This window comes from Pristiophorus japonicus, unplaced genomic scaffold (assembly GCF_044704955.1).
Source record: "Pristiophorus japonicus isolate sPriJap1 unplaced genomic scaffold, sPriJap1.hap1 HAP1_SCAFFOLD_1040, whole genome shotgun sequence".
Lineage (NCBI taxonomy): Eukaryota > Metazoa > Chordata > Chondrichthyes > Pristiophoridae > Pristiophorus > Pristiophorus japonicus.
Window position 1 is genome coordinate 34,804 of NW_027250692.1, and position 14,843 is coordinate 49,646.

Below are 14,843 nucleotides of genomic sequence, written 5' to 3' on the forward strand. Positions count from 1 at the left end.
AAAAGGGAGGGGCGATGCAGACGTTGCAATCGGTAAGAAGTCTGAAATATTAACTGAAATAAACATCGTGAAAAAGGTAATATTGAGGAATTTGACAGCTTTGTAGGTGGAAAACTCCACAGGACCGAGAGAAGCAAAAGAGGAAATAGTACAAGATCTGACCATCAAAATACTCTCTGGCTACAGGCGTCGTGCCAAAGGACTGGAGGACTGCTAATGTTGTGCATTTGTTTCAAAATGGATCGATGAACAATTAAAGAACAGTCAGCATTACATCGGTTGTTGGAACATTATTTGAAAAGAGTCTAAAGAACAGGATAAATATTCATTTAGAAAGACACAGATTCGTCAAGATCAGTCAGCATGGATTTGTAAAGGGATGGCCGTGTCTGACTTAATTGATTTAATTTTCTGAGGAGATCACAAGGAGTGCCGATGAGGGTAGTGCACTTTTTGGCAGTGCATGTGGCTTTTAGCAAAGGCTTATGACGAGGTCCCATATGACAGACTGCTCAGGAGAGTAACCAGCCATTGGGATCCAAGGCAAAGTGGCAAGTTGAATCCGGAATTGTTTCGGAGTCAGGAAGTAAAGAACAATAGGTGTTGTTGCAACTGGAAGGCTGTTCGAGTCAGGATCCGTAAGACTGCGCAGAAGATTCATTTTTCTTTGTGGTATTTATTAATGATTTAGACTTGAATGAAGGGCCTCTGGTTAAAACTTATACAAATGATACAAAAATTGGCTTTGTGGTTGATAATGAAGAATAAAGTTGTTGAATGCAGGAAGATATCAATGAACTGGTCAGCTGGGCAGAATCGTGGCTTATGGAAACCAATCCGTAGAATCGTGAGGTAATGCATTTGTGTAGTGCGAACCAGGCCAAGGATCGCACGTTAAATAGCAGGACAATGAGAAGTGTAGTGGAACAAAGGGAACGTTGAATGCATGTCCACAAATCCGTGAATGTAGCCGAACAGGCAGAAAAGTTATTTCAGAAGGCACACGGAATGCTTTCCTCATTTTGCAGAGGCATAGAATACAAGAGGGATGATATGTGAGAGGGATCATCAAATGTGGTCATATGAGTCTAATTGAAAAATAAAGAAGTAGTGTTCACACTGCTGCGAATGTATTATAGACCCCCAAACTGTGGGATGGAGATGGCGGATAAAATATGTAGGCAAATGGCTGCGGTGCATAAACCTTAGGGTAGTAATAGTAGGGATTTTAACTATCCAAATATTGGGACATATATAGTGTGAAGGGGAAAGAGTGCAGAATTCTTAAAATGTATTCAACTGAACCTCTTTTCGTCACTATGTAACAGGCCCAAGACAAAATGTGGCGGTTCTGGATTTTTCTGGGAGAAATCAAGCTGCGCAGGTTGACGGGGTATCAGTGGGAGAACACTTGGGTGCCGGTGACTATAATTCAGTCAGACTCATGTTAGCTGTCGCTAAAGAAAATTAACTGCTTTAATAAAAGTCCCAAATTGGGGAAAAGCTAATTTTGCTCAGTTGAGAATTGATTTGACAGCAGTGGACAGGAAACAGCTACTTGTAGGTAAATCATTGTCGGAACAGTGGGAGGCATTCAAGGGAGGAGATCGTGAAGGCTAAGGCCAAGCATGTGCGCATAAAGTAAAAGGCTGGGAAAATAATTCTAGAGCCCCCTGGACGTCTAAGGACTTACAGGGGAGGATTAAAAAAAAGGGACGCTTTTTCATATCCCACCAGCTAAATACTAATGATCCCTTGGCGGAATATAGACAGTTAAGAGACACAATTAAAAATGATGTTAGGAATGGTAAGAGAGTGCGTTAAAAATGTTTGGCTCCTAAAATTAAGGAAAACCTACAGATGTTTGACAAATATATTAGGAGTAAGATGGTAACTAAAGAAAGGATAGGACGTCTTCGCGACCTTGAGTGTAATCTTTGTGTGGAGGCGGAAGATTTTGGTAATTTCTTAATGAATACTGTTCATCTGTTTTCACAAAGGAAAGGGGCAATGCAGATACTGCTATCGAGGAGGAATGTCATTTTCTGGATGAAGTAAACACAGTGACAAAGGAAGCATTCAGGTTTTTAGTCGATTTGAAAGGAGATAGGTCCCCAGACCCGGATCACTTCAATCGTACTTCAACTCATCCTATCAGCACATCCTTCTATTCCTTTCTCACTCATGTGCTTGGGTAGCTCTCTCTTTAATGCCTCTGTTGTATTCGCCTCAACTCCAGAACATTGTAGCACCTTCCACATTCTAATCACTCTTTGGTAAAGAAGTTACTCTTGCATTGCCTTCTGAATTCATCGGTGTCTGTCTTATAATTATGACCTCTAATTCTGAACTCCTGCATAATAGCAAATATTTTCTGCACGTCGGCGCTATCACATCCCTTCATAATATTAGAGACAATATCTGCCTTGGCTATTACAGAGAAAAGCTCCCCAGTCTGTTTACATTTTCACGAAAGTAAATGCTTCCAGTTCTGGACGAAATCATTCCTGCTGTGCTGTGAAATTCAATGATTCTACGATTTAGTTTTCATATCGACTGGGATTTCAAACAGGGCAAGCATGCCGGCAATTGTCTTAAATTTTCCACCGACCAGTAGATTAATAAATAATTAACGTGCATAGTTGCGATGGCCGAGTGGTTAAGGCGTTGGACTTGAAATAGAATGTGGTTTCGAGCCCTGCTTATAGCGATTCTACAGTGAACATTTTATTTGCTTTAATCAGCTCGCTGACGAGATGACTGACGCCGAAACTGAACAGAATTCCCTCAACTGCACTTTATTGCAATCATTGACGCAAACCTATTTTTCTAATTGGAAACACTAATAAATACTGCCATCAATTAGCGATTGTAGGTTTGTTGTAAACGTTGCAAAGATCAATGAGAAATATACACAGCAAACAGCATTAAAAATGCATTTTAATAAAGAGCCCTGCAATTTTTAGAATGAAGTCATATTCAGCTGAATAAGATTCGACAGTACTCAAACCTACAATTTTCTGATAATATCAGTGTTTTTCCGAAGTCAGACACCTTAGCCATTCAGCCACGCTGTTCCTGCAGTGCACAGATGACGAATGCCGTGAATGAGGGATTACACACCGCAATTGCATTTATTTCAATTCCATACTTAGCACGGCAAACCAATCAGCGGCAGTGGGCCATTAACTGATTGAAATATGAGAAGTCCCAAATTTTCGGAGATAATCGTATTGTTCATTAAATGCTGGAAACTCTCCGCAGTTCAATGAGCTCTTGGCAGAACTAAGATTTTGCAGCAAGTCTTGAATATATTGCAGGTCCTTGTCAGTTTCATTCCTAAATGTTTAAGCTGCTCTAAAATAACAAAGCTAAGATGCTCGTTACCCTGCCCTCCCCCACACAAAATAAAAGATGTTCCTTACGAGGATCGAAAGCGCAGCATTCGCGTTAACAGCGCCATGCTTAACCATTTGATTCAACCGGCCTTGCTATTGTGTATTTTTATTTAACGATAAAAAAACGCGAGCATTTTTGCAGGGACATTCATCTCAGGACTTCCCAAAGCGGTTCACAGCCAGTTAAGTTGTTTTACAGTCTGGTCACTAATGTAGGAAATGCAAAAGCAGATTTGCACCAGCAAGAACCCACGATTAAATAGTGATTAGATGTTGTTTGTAGGATGAAAGTTGGCTCCAAGACACCGGGGTGAACTCTCCTGCTCTACTTCTGAATAGCGAGCATGGGATATTTTACGTCCAGCTCGGAGGGCAGACATGTCTCGGTTTAAGATCTCAACCGAAAGTCAGCAACTCGGACAGTGCTGTGCTCCCTCACAACTGCCGATCCGATATTACAAAACCTACTTGAATTTCTACTCACCAAACTGTCTGTCGCAGATGCAACTGTCCATGGCGATATCGGTAGCAGCGAATACTGGAAACACCTTGTGGATACTAAGTCCTGTCTTCACACGGAGGACACTCTGCTTCGTATTTTCTGGCACCACAACCGTGCTAAATCGTATAGATTCTGAACAGATGGAGCAGCTCAACGCTGGGCATCCTTGAGGTGCTGTAGGACAACAGCAGCAGCTGAATTGTACAATCTGTAAACTTATGTCCAAGCATATACCCCATCGAACGTTACCTTGTAAACAGAGCACCAAAATTTGATAACGCCTCAGCCTCCGTATTCCAATAGAAAAGAGATCTAGCCTGTTCTTCCTTTGCTGATATGTGTACACTGGCTGTTCTGTTATCATCCTTGTAAATCTTCTCTGCATCCTCTAAAATGCCTCTATATGCTTTTTATAATATGCCGAATGGAAATGTGCACACTACCCTGTGTGGTCTAACAAAGGTAAAATACAAGTTTACCATAAATTCGCTACATTCTATACTATACGTGCTTTTTGGTTTTGCTTATTTATGACCTTGCTAATCTGTGTCTTAACTTTTAGAGTATTGTGTATTCGCCTTCCGTTTGATCTTCTACGCCACCCAGACTGGTATCCTCCAATAATAAGTGACCGCCCTATTCTTCCTAACAAAATTTAACACCTCACAGTTATATGGTTTGAAATTCAAAAGCCAATGATATGCCCAATCTACAAGTTTATTAATGATCTCCTCTAATGTGTTGTAGTCCTCCTCACTTTTGACTACCCGCATAATTAGATGTCACTTGCAAATTTCGATATGATGTTTTCGCTTTCTCGGTCAAGTTGTCAATATCACTTGTGAACAACAGTGGTCCCATCACCGATCCTTGTGGAACACCACTATCCACCTTCTGCCACTATGTAAATCTCCATTTTAACCCAACTCTCTGATTTATGGATTGAAGCCAGCAAGCTATGCATTCTAGTTGACTCCACTCAACATTGTGACCTGGCTTGAGGGTCTGATTGTTTCTGTTTAACAATCTAGAGGTCCTAGTGCTCTAGTTGATTAATTCAAGCATGTGGTCATCGCTAGCAAGGGCAGCATTTGTTGCCCACACCTAATTTCATTGTTAATGTGTTGGTGAGCAACCATATGCAGCTGAATGGCTCGCTTCGACATTTCAGATGGCAGTATAGAATCAACCACGTTGCTATGGGTCTGGAGTCACATATCGGCCCAGACTGGTAAGGTCGGCAGATCCCCTTCCCTGAAGGAGATTAGTGAATCAGATGGGTTTGTTACGATAATGGTCACCATTATTGATACTTTTTTAATTTCCAGATTTATTTAATTGAATTTAATTTACCGTACTCTAATGGTGGGCTTTAATTTCCTGTCTCTGGAATACTAGTTCAGTATAATAAAAATCATACCACTATGATTGACCGCCTGTGTAATGTGCTCGAAGGGTTGAATGACTCGACCTGTTCCTGGGCAACAGTTGGAGGTAAGGAATGTCAATCCCCTGGTCCGGTGACTGAACCATCATGTCAATATTAATTGAATCCAGCGGTTTAATGTCCTCGAGATTCGGAATAACTCCTCCTGTCCTTGTGTGTAATAACACAAGAGTCCTTTATTATAAACTGCCTCGTGTGGTTACCCGGTCTCTTTGATTCCTACTTCGGTTAAGAACAAGATCCGACTTCATGGATTGCCTAAATGACATCCGACAGTGGCGCACTCTGGTGTCAGATAACTCACGAACAAATATATTACACTGTGCATCAGGATCAGGGACGGAATGTCATCCCCCTGGTCCTATGCAATAGGCTCGAGTGGTTGAATGGCCTCCTCCTCTTTCTGTGCAACAGGTTCGTGGGTTTGGCAATCCATTCTCGTCATCTATGCAGCAGCTGCGCGCGACCGAAAAGAGTTCCACTGTTCTATCACGTGTCCTTTGCAAGTTTTTGAGCGGTTAATGGACTCAGCCTGTCAGAGGCTCGATGTCTTGCTCCTGTTGCTGTGCAAATGACCCAGTGCGCCCAGAGAATTCAGAGGATAATTGGAGACGTTGTGTAACAGCAAGTGCAGGGGCCGCAGTTTCACATCTCTGAAGTATTGATTTGCTGCAAATTTGATTGTGCTGCCCAGGAAACATCAAATCCTGACCTAAAATCTGTCTCTGGTGGGACTCAAACCCACAATTTTTGAATGCCTGATATTACGTTGACTAAAAGTATATTTGTCTGATATTTCGCAACGATCTTTCGACTGTTATAACGAATCCATCTTGTAGCTGCGATGGCCGAGTGGTTAAGGCGTTGGACTTGAAATCCAATGGGGTTTCCCCACGCAGGTTCGAACCCTGCTCGCAGCGATTCAAAAGGGAATATTTCACTCTTTGATTTGATCAATGGGCTCTGATCAGACTTCTCTCCACTGCCTTTTATTACACTTATAGTGTTCGAATTGTCAACACTATTAATTTACAGGCATTAATTAGTGTTGGTTTGTTGGAAACTATTTGCAAAGATCAGTGAGAAATATACACAGGAAATAGAATGACAAAATACCTTTTAATAAAGAGCCCTGCAAGGAAATCACCTTCAGCTAATGGTTTTATTTTTAAAGTTGAACAACATTTTACAAAAGCACCCGCACAAGCCTCAAATCTGCAATTTTCTGATAACATTAGGGTTTGCACCAAGGTGAGACGCCTTAGCCAAATGGTCACGCGCTCGTTGCAGTTCAGAGCAGCGTAATGGTGAGAATGAGGGATTACACACCGGTATTGTATTTATTGCTGTTTGATATTTTCCACTGCAGACCAATCACCGGCAGTGAGCCATTCTGTGATTGAAATAAGAGACGTAGTAAAGCAGCGGATGATAAGCAAACGTCCATTAAATGCTTCAAACACGCCGCAGGTCCATGAGCTCTCTGCAGAACTAATGTTTTGCAGCATTGCTTCAATGTATTGCAAGGTCCCGTGTGAGATGTTTTCCGAAATGTTTAAGCTGCTATAAAATACTGTCACCTTAACACGAAGAATAAAATAAATAGCCAGTACGTGAATAAAACCCGCTACTTTGGCATGGTTCGCATCAGGCTCCAAAAATAGAGCTCGCCCGCCTTATTAATATGCACTTTTTTCAGACGCTGGGAAAGAAAAAAAACTTTCATTTCTACGGCGAATATCACCTCAGGATTTCCCAAAGCAGTTCGCAGCAAATTAAGTGCATCTAAATTGTGGCCACTGTTGTCATGTCGAAATGCAAAAAATGACAGCATGGAAGGAGGACATTTGAGCCCATCGTGCAGGTGCCGGCCGACCAAGACCTTCCCAGCCTGAATCCCACTTTCCAACTCGATGTCCGCTCTGTAGGGTACTGCAATTTTAAATGCTCATGCAAGTATTTTTAAAGTTAATGAGGGTTCCTGCCACTACCAACCAGTCAGGCAGCGAGTTCCAGACTCCCACGACAAACACATAGCTTGTCGCAACAGCTGAACTTCCCCAAGAACATTAAATATATTTCCCGTGGTTGTTAACCACTCTGCCAAGGGAGACAAGTTCTTCCTACCCACTCCTTTTTGGTCTCTGATAATTTTATACACCGAAATAAGGTCTCGCATCAGCGTCCTCTGTTCCATAGCAAACAGAACAGCATTTCCAATCTTTCCTTAAAGCAATATTCTCCAGTCCAGGCAACATTCTGAACACAGTACTCCAACTGTTTTATTCAGTTCAAGTATAACCTCCTTGCTCTTGTATTCAATGCCGCGAGAAATGAAGTGAAATATTCAACATGCCTTCTGAACCACATGATCTACCTGGCTTGCTACGTTCAGGAATCTGTGGATCTGCAATCAGCTGTTCCTTTTTTCCCCTACATATTTCAGCATCGTACCAATTAATGTTCATTACCTTGCCTTGTTAGACCTCCTCAAATACATTACTTCACAATTATCCGAATTGAATTATTTGCTGATATATCAATCCCGCCATCCCGGCCATCAGACTGGTGAACCTTCGCTGCACTCCCTCAATAGCAAGAATGTCCTTCCTCAAGTTAGGAGATAGGAACTGTACACAATACTCCAGGTGTGGCCTCACCAAGATCCTGTACAACTTTAGTAACACCTCCTTGCCCCTGTACTCAAATCCCCTCGCTATGAAGGCCAACATGCCATTTGCTTTCTTAACTGCCTGCTCGACCTGCATGCCAACCTTCAGTGACTGATGCACCCAGGTCTCGTTGCACTTCCCCCTTTCCTAATCAGTCACCATTCAGATAATAGTCTGTCTCTCTGTTTTTACAACCAAAGTGGATAAGCTCACATGTATCCATATTATACTTCATCAGCCAGGCCTTTTCCCACTCACCTATCCTATACAAGTCACTCTGCAGCCTCATAGCATCCTCTTAGCTGTTCACACTGCCACCCAACTTAGTGTTATCCGCAAACTTGGAGATTCTACATTTAATCTCCTCGTCTAAATCATTAATGTACAATGTAATCATCTGTGGCCCCAGCACAGAAACTTGTGGTACCCCAGGAGTCACTGCCTGCCATACAGAAAAGTACCCATTTAATGCTACTCTTTGCTTCCTTTCTGCCAAACAGTTCTCAATCCATGTCAACACACTACTCCCAGTCCCAAGTGCTTCAACTTTGCACATTGATCTCTTGTGTGGGATCTTGTCGAAAGCATTTTGAAAGTCCAAATATACCACATCAACTGGTTCCCCCTTATCCACTCTACATGAAACATCCTCAAAAAATTCCAGAAGATTTATCAAGCATGAATTCCCTTTCACAAATCCATGCTGACTTGGACCTATCATGTCACCTCTTTCCAAATACGCTGCTGTGATATCCTTAATAATTGATTCCATCATTTTACCGACGACCGATGTCAGGCTGACCGATCTATAAATCCCTGTTTTCTCTCTCCCTCATTTTTTAAAAAGTGCGTTTACTTTGGCACTCGAGAGAAACTGATCCAGAGTCTATGGAATGTTGGAAAATGACTGTCAATGTATCCGTTATTTCCAAGGCCACCTCGTTAAGTACTCTGGCACACAGACCATCAGGCCCTGGAGATTATCAGCCTTCAATCACATCAATTTCCCCAACTCAATTTCCTGACTAATAAGGATTTCCCTCAGTACCTCCTTCTTACCAGACCCTCTGACACCTTTTATATCTGGAAGGTTTTTGTGTCCTCCTTAGTAGATACAGAATCGAAGTACTTGTTCAATTGGTCTGCCATTTCTTTGTTACCAGTTATGACTTCCCCTGATTCTGACTGCTGGGGACCTACGTTTGTCTTTATGAACCTTTTTCACTTTACATATCTACAGTGGCTGTTGCAGTACATGTCAATGATGCCTGCAAGCTTCTTCTCGTACTCTATTTTTCCTGCTCTAATCAAATCCTTTGTCCGCCTCTGCTGAGTTCAAAATTTCTCCCAGTTCTCGGGTACGCTGATATTTCGGGCAATTTTTATGCCACTAACTTGGCTTTAATACTATCCTTGATTTCCGTTAATAGCCACGGTTGAGCCACCTTCGCTTTATTATTGTTTATGCCAGACAGGGATGTACAATTGTTGGAGTTCATATACGCGGTCTTTAAATGTCTGCCGTTGCCCATCCACTGTCAACCCCTGAAGTATCATTCTCCAATCTAGCCTAGCCAATTCACGCCTCATGCCTTCGAAGTTACCCATCTTTATGTTCTGGACCATGGTCTCTGAATTAACTGTTTCCTTCTTCACCTAATGTAGAATTGCACCATATTATGGTCACTCTTTCCCAAGGGGCCTGGCACAATAAGATTGCTAATCAATCCTCTCTTATAGAAGTATAGAAAGATAGAAACCAGGTGCAGGAGTAGGCCATCCGGCCCTTCTTGCCTGCACCGCCATTCAATGAGTTCATGGCTGAACATGCAACTTCAGTACTCCATTCCTGCTTTCTCACCATACCCCTTCATTCCCCGAGTAGTAAGGACTTCATCTCACTCCTTTTTGAATATATTTAGTGAATTGGCCTCAACAACTTTCTGTGGGAGAGAATTCCACAGGTTCACCACTCTCTGGGTGAAGAAATTCCTCCTTATCTCGTTCGTAAATGGCTGCCCCCTTATCCTTAGACTGTGTCCCCTGGTTCTGGACTTCCCCAACATTGGGAACATTCTTCCTGCATCTAACCTGTCTAACCCCGTCAGAATTTTAAACGTTTCTAGGAGGTCCCCTCTCATTTTTCTGAACTCCAGTGATTACAAGCCCAGTTGATCCAGTATTTCTTGATAGGTCATTCCCGCCATCCCGGGAATCAGTCTGGTGAACCTTCGCTGCACTCCCTCAATAGCAAGAGTGTCCTTCCTCAGGTTAGCAGACGAAAACTGTACGTAATTCTCCAGGTGTGGCCTCACCAAGGCCCTGTACAACTGTAGCAACACCTCCCTGCCCCTGTACTCAAATCCCCTCGCTATGAAGGCCAACATGCCATTTGCTTTCTTAACCGCCTGCTCTACCTGCATGCCAACCTTCAATGACTGATGTACCATGACACCCAGGTCTCGTTGCACCTCCCCTTTTCCTAATCTGTCACCATTCAGATAATGGTCTGTCTCTCTGTTTTACCATCAAAGTGGATAACCACACATTTATCCATATTATACTTCATCTGCCATGCATTTGCGCAATCACCTATCCTATCCAAGTTGCTCTGCATCCTCATAGCATCCTCCTCGCAGCTCACACTGCCACCCAACTTAGTGTCATCCGCAAATTTGGAGATACTTCGTTTAATCCCCTCGTCTAAATCATTAATGTACAATGCAAACAGCTGGAGCCCCAGCACAGAACCTTGCGGTACCCCACTAGTCACTGCCTGCCATTCTTAAAATTCACCATTTACTCCTACTCTTTATTTCTGTCTGACAACCAGTTCTCAATCCATGTCAGCACACTACCCCCAATCCCATGTGCTTTAACTTTGCACGTTAATCTATTGTGTGGGACCTTGTCGAAAGCCTTCTGAAAATCCAAATATACCACATCAACTAGTTCTCCCTTTTCCACTCTGCTGGAAACATCCTCAAAAAATTCCAGAAGATTTGTCAAGCATGATTTCCCTTTCACAAATTCATGCAGACTTGGACCTATCATGTGACCTTTTTCCAAATGCACTGCTATGACATCCTTAATAATTGATTCTATCATTTTACCCAATACCGATGTCAGGCTGACCAGTCTATAATTCCCTGTTTTCTCTCGCCCTCCTTTTTTAAAAAGTGGGGTTACATTGGTTACCCTCCACTCCATAGGAACTGATCCAGAGTCAATGGAATGTTGGAAAATGACTGTCAATGCATCCACTATTTCCAAGGCCACCTCCTTAAGTACTCTGTGATGCAGTCCATCAGGACCTGGGGATTTATCGGCCTTCAATCCCATCAATTTCCCCAACACAATTTCCCGACTAATTAGGATTTCCCTCAGTTCCTCCTCCTTACTTGACCCTCCGACCCCTTTTATATCCGGAAGGTTGTTTGTGTCCTCCTCAGTGAATACCGAACGAAAGTACTTGTTCAATTGGTCCGCCATTGCTTTGTTCCCCGTTATGACTTCCCCTGATTCTGACTGCAGGGGACCTACGTTTGTCTTTACTAACCTTTTTCTCTTTACATATCTATCGAAAATTTGCAATCCGTCTTAATGTTCCCTGCAAGCTTCCTCTCCTACTCTATTTTTCCCTGCCCTAATCAAACCCTTTGTCCTCCTCTGCTGAGTTCTAAATTTCTCCCAGTTTTCGGGTTCGCTGCTATTTCTGGCCAATTTGTATGCCACTTCCTTGGCTTTAATACTATCCCTGATTTCCCTTGATAGCCATGGTTGAGCCACCTTCCCTTTTTTCTTTTTACGACAGACAGGAATGTACAATTGTTGTAGTTCATCCATGCGGTCTCTAAACGTCTGCCATTGCCCATCCACAGTCAACCCCTTCAGTATAATTCGGCAATCTATCTCAGCCAATTCACGCCTCATACCTTCAAAGTTACCCTTCTTTAAGTTCTGGACCATGGTCTCTGAATTAACTGTTTCATTCTCCATCCTAATGCAGAATTCCAGCATATTATGGTCACTCTTCCACAAGGGGCCTCGCACAACGAGATTGCTAATTAATCCTCTCTCATTACACAACACCCAGTCTAAGATGGCCTCCCCCCTAGTTGGTTTCTCGACATATTGGTCTAAAAAAACATCCCTATGCAATCCAGGAAATCCTCCTCCACCGTATTACTTCCAGTTTGGTTGACCCAATCTATGTGCATATTAAAGTCACCCATTATAACTTCTGCACCTTTATTGCACGCACCCCTAATTTCATGTTTGATGCCTTCCCTAACATCACTACTACTGTTTGGAGGTCTGTACACAACTCCCACTAACGTTTTTTGCCCTTTGGTATTCTGCAGCTCTCCCCATATCGATTCCACTTCATCCAAGCTAATGTCTTTCCTTACAATTGCATTATTTCCTCTTTAACCAGCAACGCCACCGCGCCTCCTTTTCCTTTCTGTTTATCCTTCCTCAATGCTGAGTACCCTTGGATGTTGACTTCCCAGTCTTTGTCATCTTGGAGCGATGTCTCCATGGTGCCAACTACATCGTATCCGTTAACTGCTGTCTGCACAGGTAATTCGTCCACCTCATTCCGAATACTCCTCGTATTGAGGCACAGAGCTTTAAGGCTTGCCTTTTTAAAACAATTTGACACTTTAGAATTTTGCTGCAACGTGGCCATTTTTGTCTTTTGCCTTGTGTTTCTCTGCACGCCACTTTTACTCATCTCCTTTCTGTCTGTTCCAAAGTCTCCATTTTGTTTCCCTCCGTCTCTCTGCATTGGTTCCCATTCCCCTGCCATATTAGTTCAACTCATCACCAAGAGCACTAGCAAACACTCCTGCGAGGACATTGGTTCCTGTCCTGCCTCGGTGCAGACCATCTGGTTTGTACTGGTCAAACCTCCCCCAGAAACTGTTCCAATGTCCAAGGAATGTGAATCCCTCCGTCCTACACCACTGCAAAAGCCACGTATTCATCTGAGCTATCCTGCGATTCCTACGCTGACTAGCACGTGGCACTGGTAGCAATCCTGAGATTACACATTTTGTGGTCCGACATTTTGATTTAGCTCCTAGCTCCTTAAATTCGTCTTGTAGGACCTCATCCCGTTTTTTACCTATCTTTTGCACCAATTTGCACCACGATAACTATCTGTTCACCCTTCCTTTTTAGAATGTCCTACACCCGCTCCGAGACATTCTTGACCATTGCACCAGGGAGGAAACATACAATCCTGGAGTCTCTTTTGCGGCCGCAGAAACGCCTGTCTTTTCCCCTTACAATTGAATCCCCTATCACTTTCTCTCTCCCACACTTTTTCCTGCACTCCTGTGCAGCAGAGCCAGCCACGGTGCCATGAAGTTGGCTGCTGTTGCCCTCCCCTGATGAGTCATCCCCCTCAACAGTACTCATAGCAGTGTATCTGTTTGCAGGGGGATGACCGCAGTACACCACTGCACTATCTTCCTTGCACTGCTCTTCCTGTTGGTCTTCCATTCACTATCTGTTTGTGGACCCTTTCCCTGCAGTAAGACAAACTCGCTACACGTGCTAATCACGTCATTCTCAGCATCGTGGATGCTCCAGAGTGAATCCACCTTCAGCTCCAATTATGCACCGTGGCCCGTCAGGAGCTGGACGCAAATACATTTCCACAGATGTAGTTGTCAGGTACACCGGATGTGTCCCTCAGATCCCACATAGTACAGGAGGTGTATATCACGTGTCCGAGATCTCCTGCCGTGAATTAACCCTGAGATGAACTTAATTTGGCGACAACAATGTTAACAGTTTATTTACAGATATAAAAAAAATAAAAAGATAAGCTATCTTTTGATTACTTTCTACTCCTTTTTTGTTTTCTCGCCCCGCTGCAGATGCACAAGCACGCCTTTTGTAGGCCTGGCACGCTGCCGCTTCGCTTCTCGTCCTCCCGCTGGGCCTCCCCGACTCACGCTCGCCTTTTGTAGGCCTGGGACGCTGCCGCTCCACCTCTCGACCTCCCGCTGAGGCTCTGCGACTCACGCTGGCCTTTTGTAGGCCTCGGCCTCGGCAGCTCCGCCTCTCGACCTCCCGCTGGGCCTCCCCGACTAAGGCTGGCCTTTTGTAGGCCTGGGACACTGCCGGTCCGCATCTCGACCTTCAACTGGGCCTCCCCGACACACGCTGGCCTTTTGTAGGCCTGGGACGCTGCCGCTCCGCATCACGACCTCTCGCATCAACGGGGCTTGTATTCACTGGTATTCAGAAGAATGAGAGGGGATCGTATAGAAACGTTTACAATTCTGACGGCTTTAGATAGGTTAGAAGCAGGAAGAATGTTCCCAATGTTGGGGAAGTCCAGAACCAGGGTTCACAGTCTAAAGGTAAGGGGTAAGCCATTTAGGACCGAGATGAGGAGAAACGTCTTCACCCAGAGAGTAGTGAACCTGTGGAATTCTCTACCACAGAATGTTGTTGAGGCCAATTCACTAAATATATTCAAAAAGGAGTTAGATGTAGTCCTTACTACTCGGGGAATCAACGTGTATGGCGAGAAAGCTGGAGTGGGGTACTGAAGTTGCATGTTCAGCCATGAACTCATTGAATGGCGGTGCAGGCTCGAAGGGCCGAATGTCCTACTCCTGCACCTATTTTCTGTTTCTATATTTCTATTTGCCACTGTTCTGCCCACCTGACCAGGGCATTGGTTTATTCCTGCAGTTTGCAGCTTTCTGCATCATTATCAACGACACAGAGACAGGACATTTGGCCCAAGCATTCCATGCCGGCATTCATGCCCCACTTTATCCACCTGGAACAGCTTCTGC

At 43.7% G+C, this 14,843-nt stretch overlaps 1 non-coding gene across 1 annotated transcript; it reads left to right on the forward strand.

Moving 5' to 3' along the window:
• Positions 1 to 6,185: 6,185 nt before the first annotated feature.
• trnas-uga (transfer RNA serine (anticodon UGA)) lies at positions 6,186 to 6,267 on the forward strand. Its single transcript has one exon. It is a non-coding gene; the product is annotated as a tRNA-Ser (tRNA).
• The last annotated feature ends 8,576 nt before the right edge of the window (positions 6,268 to 14,843 follow it).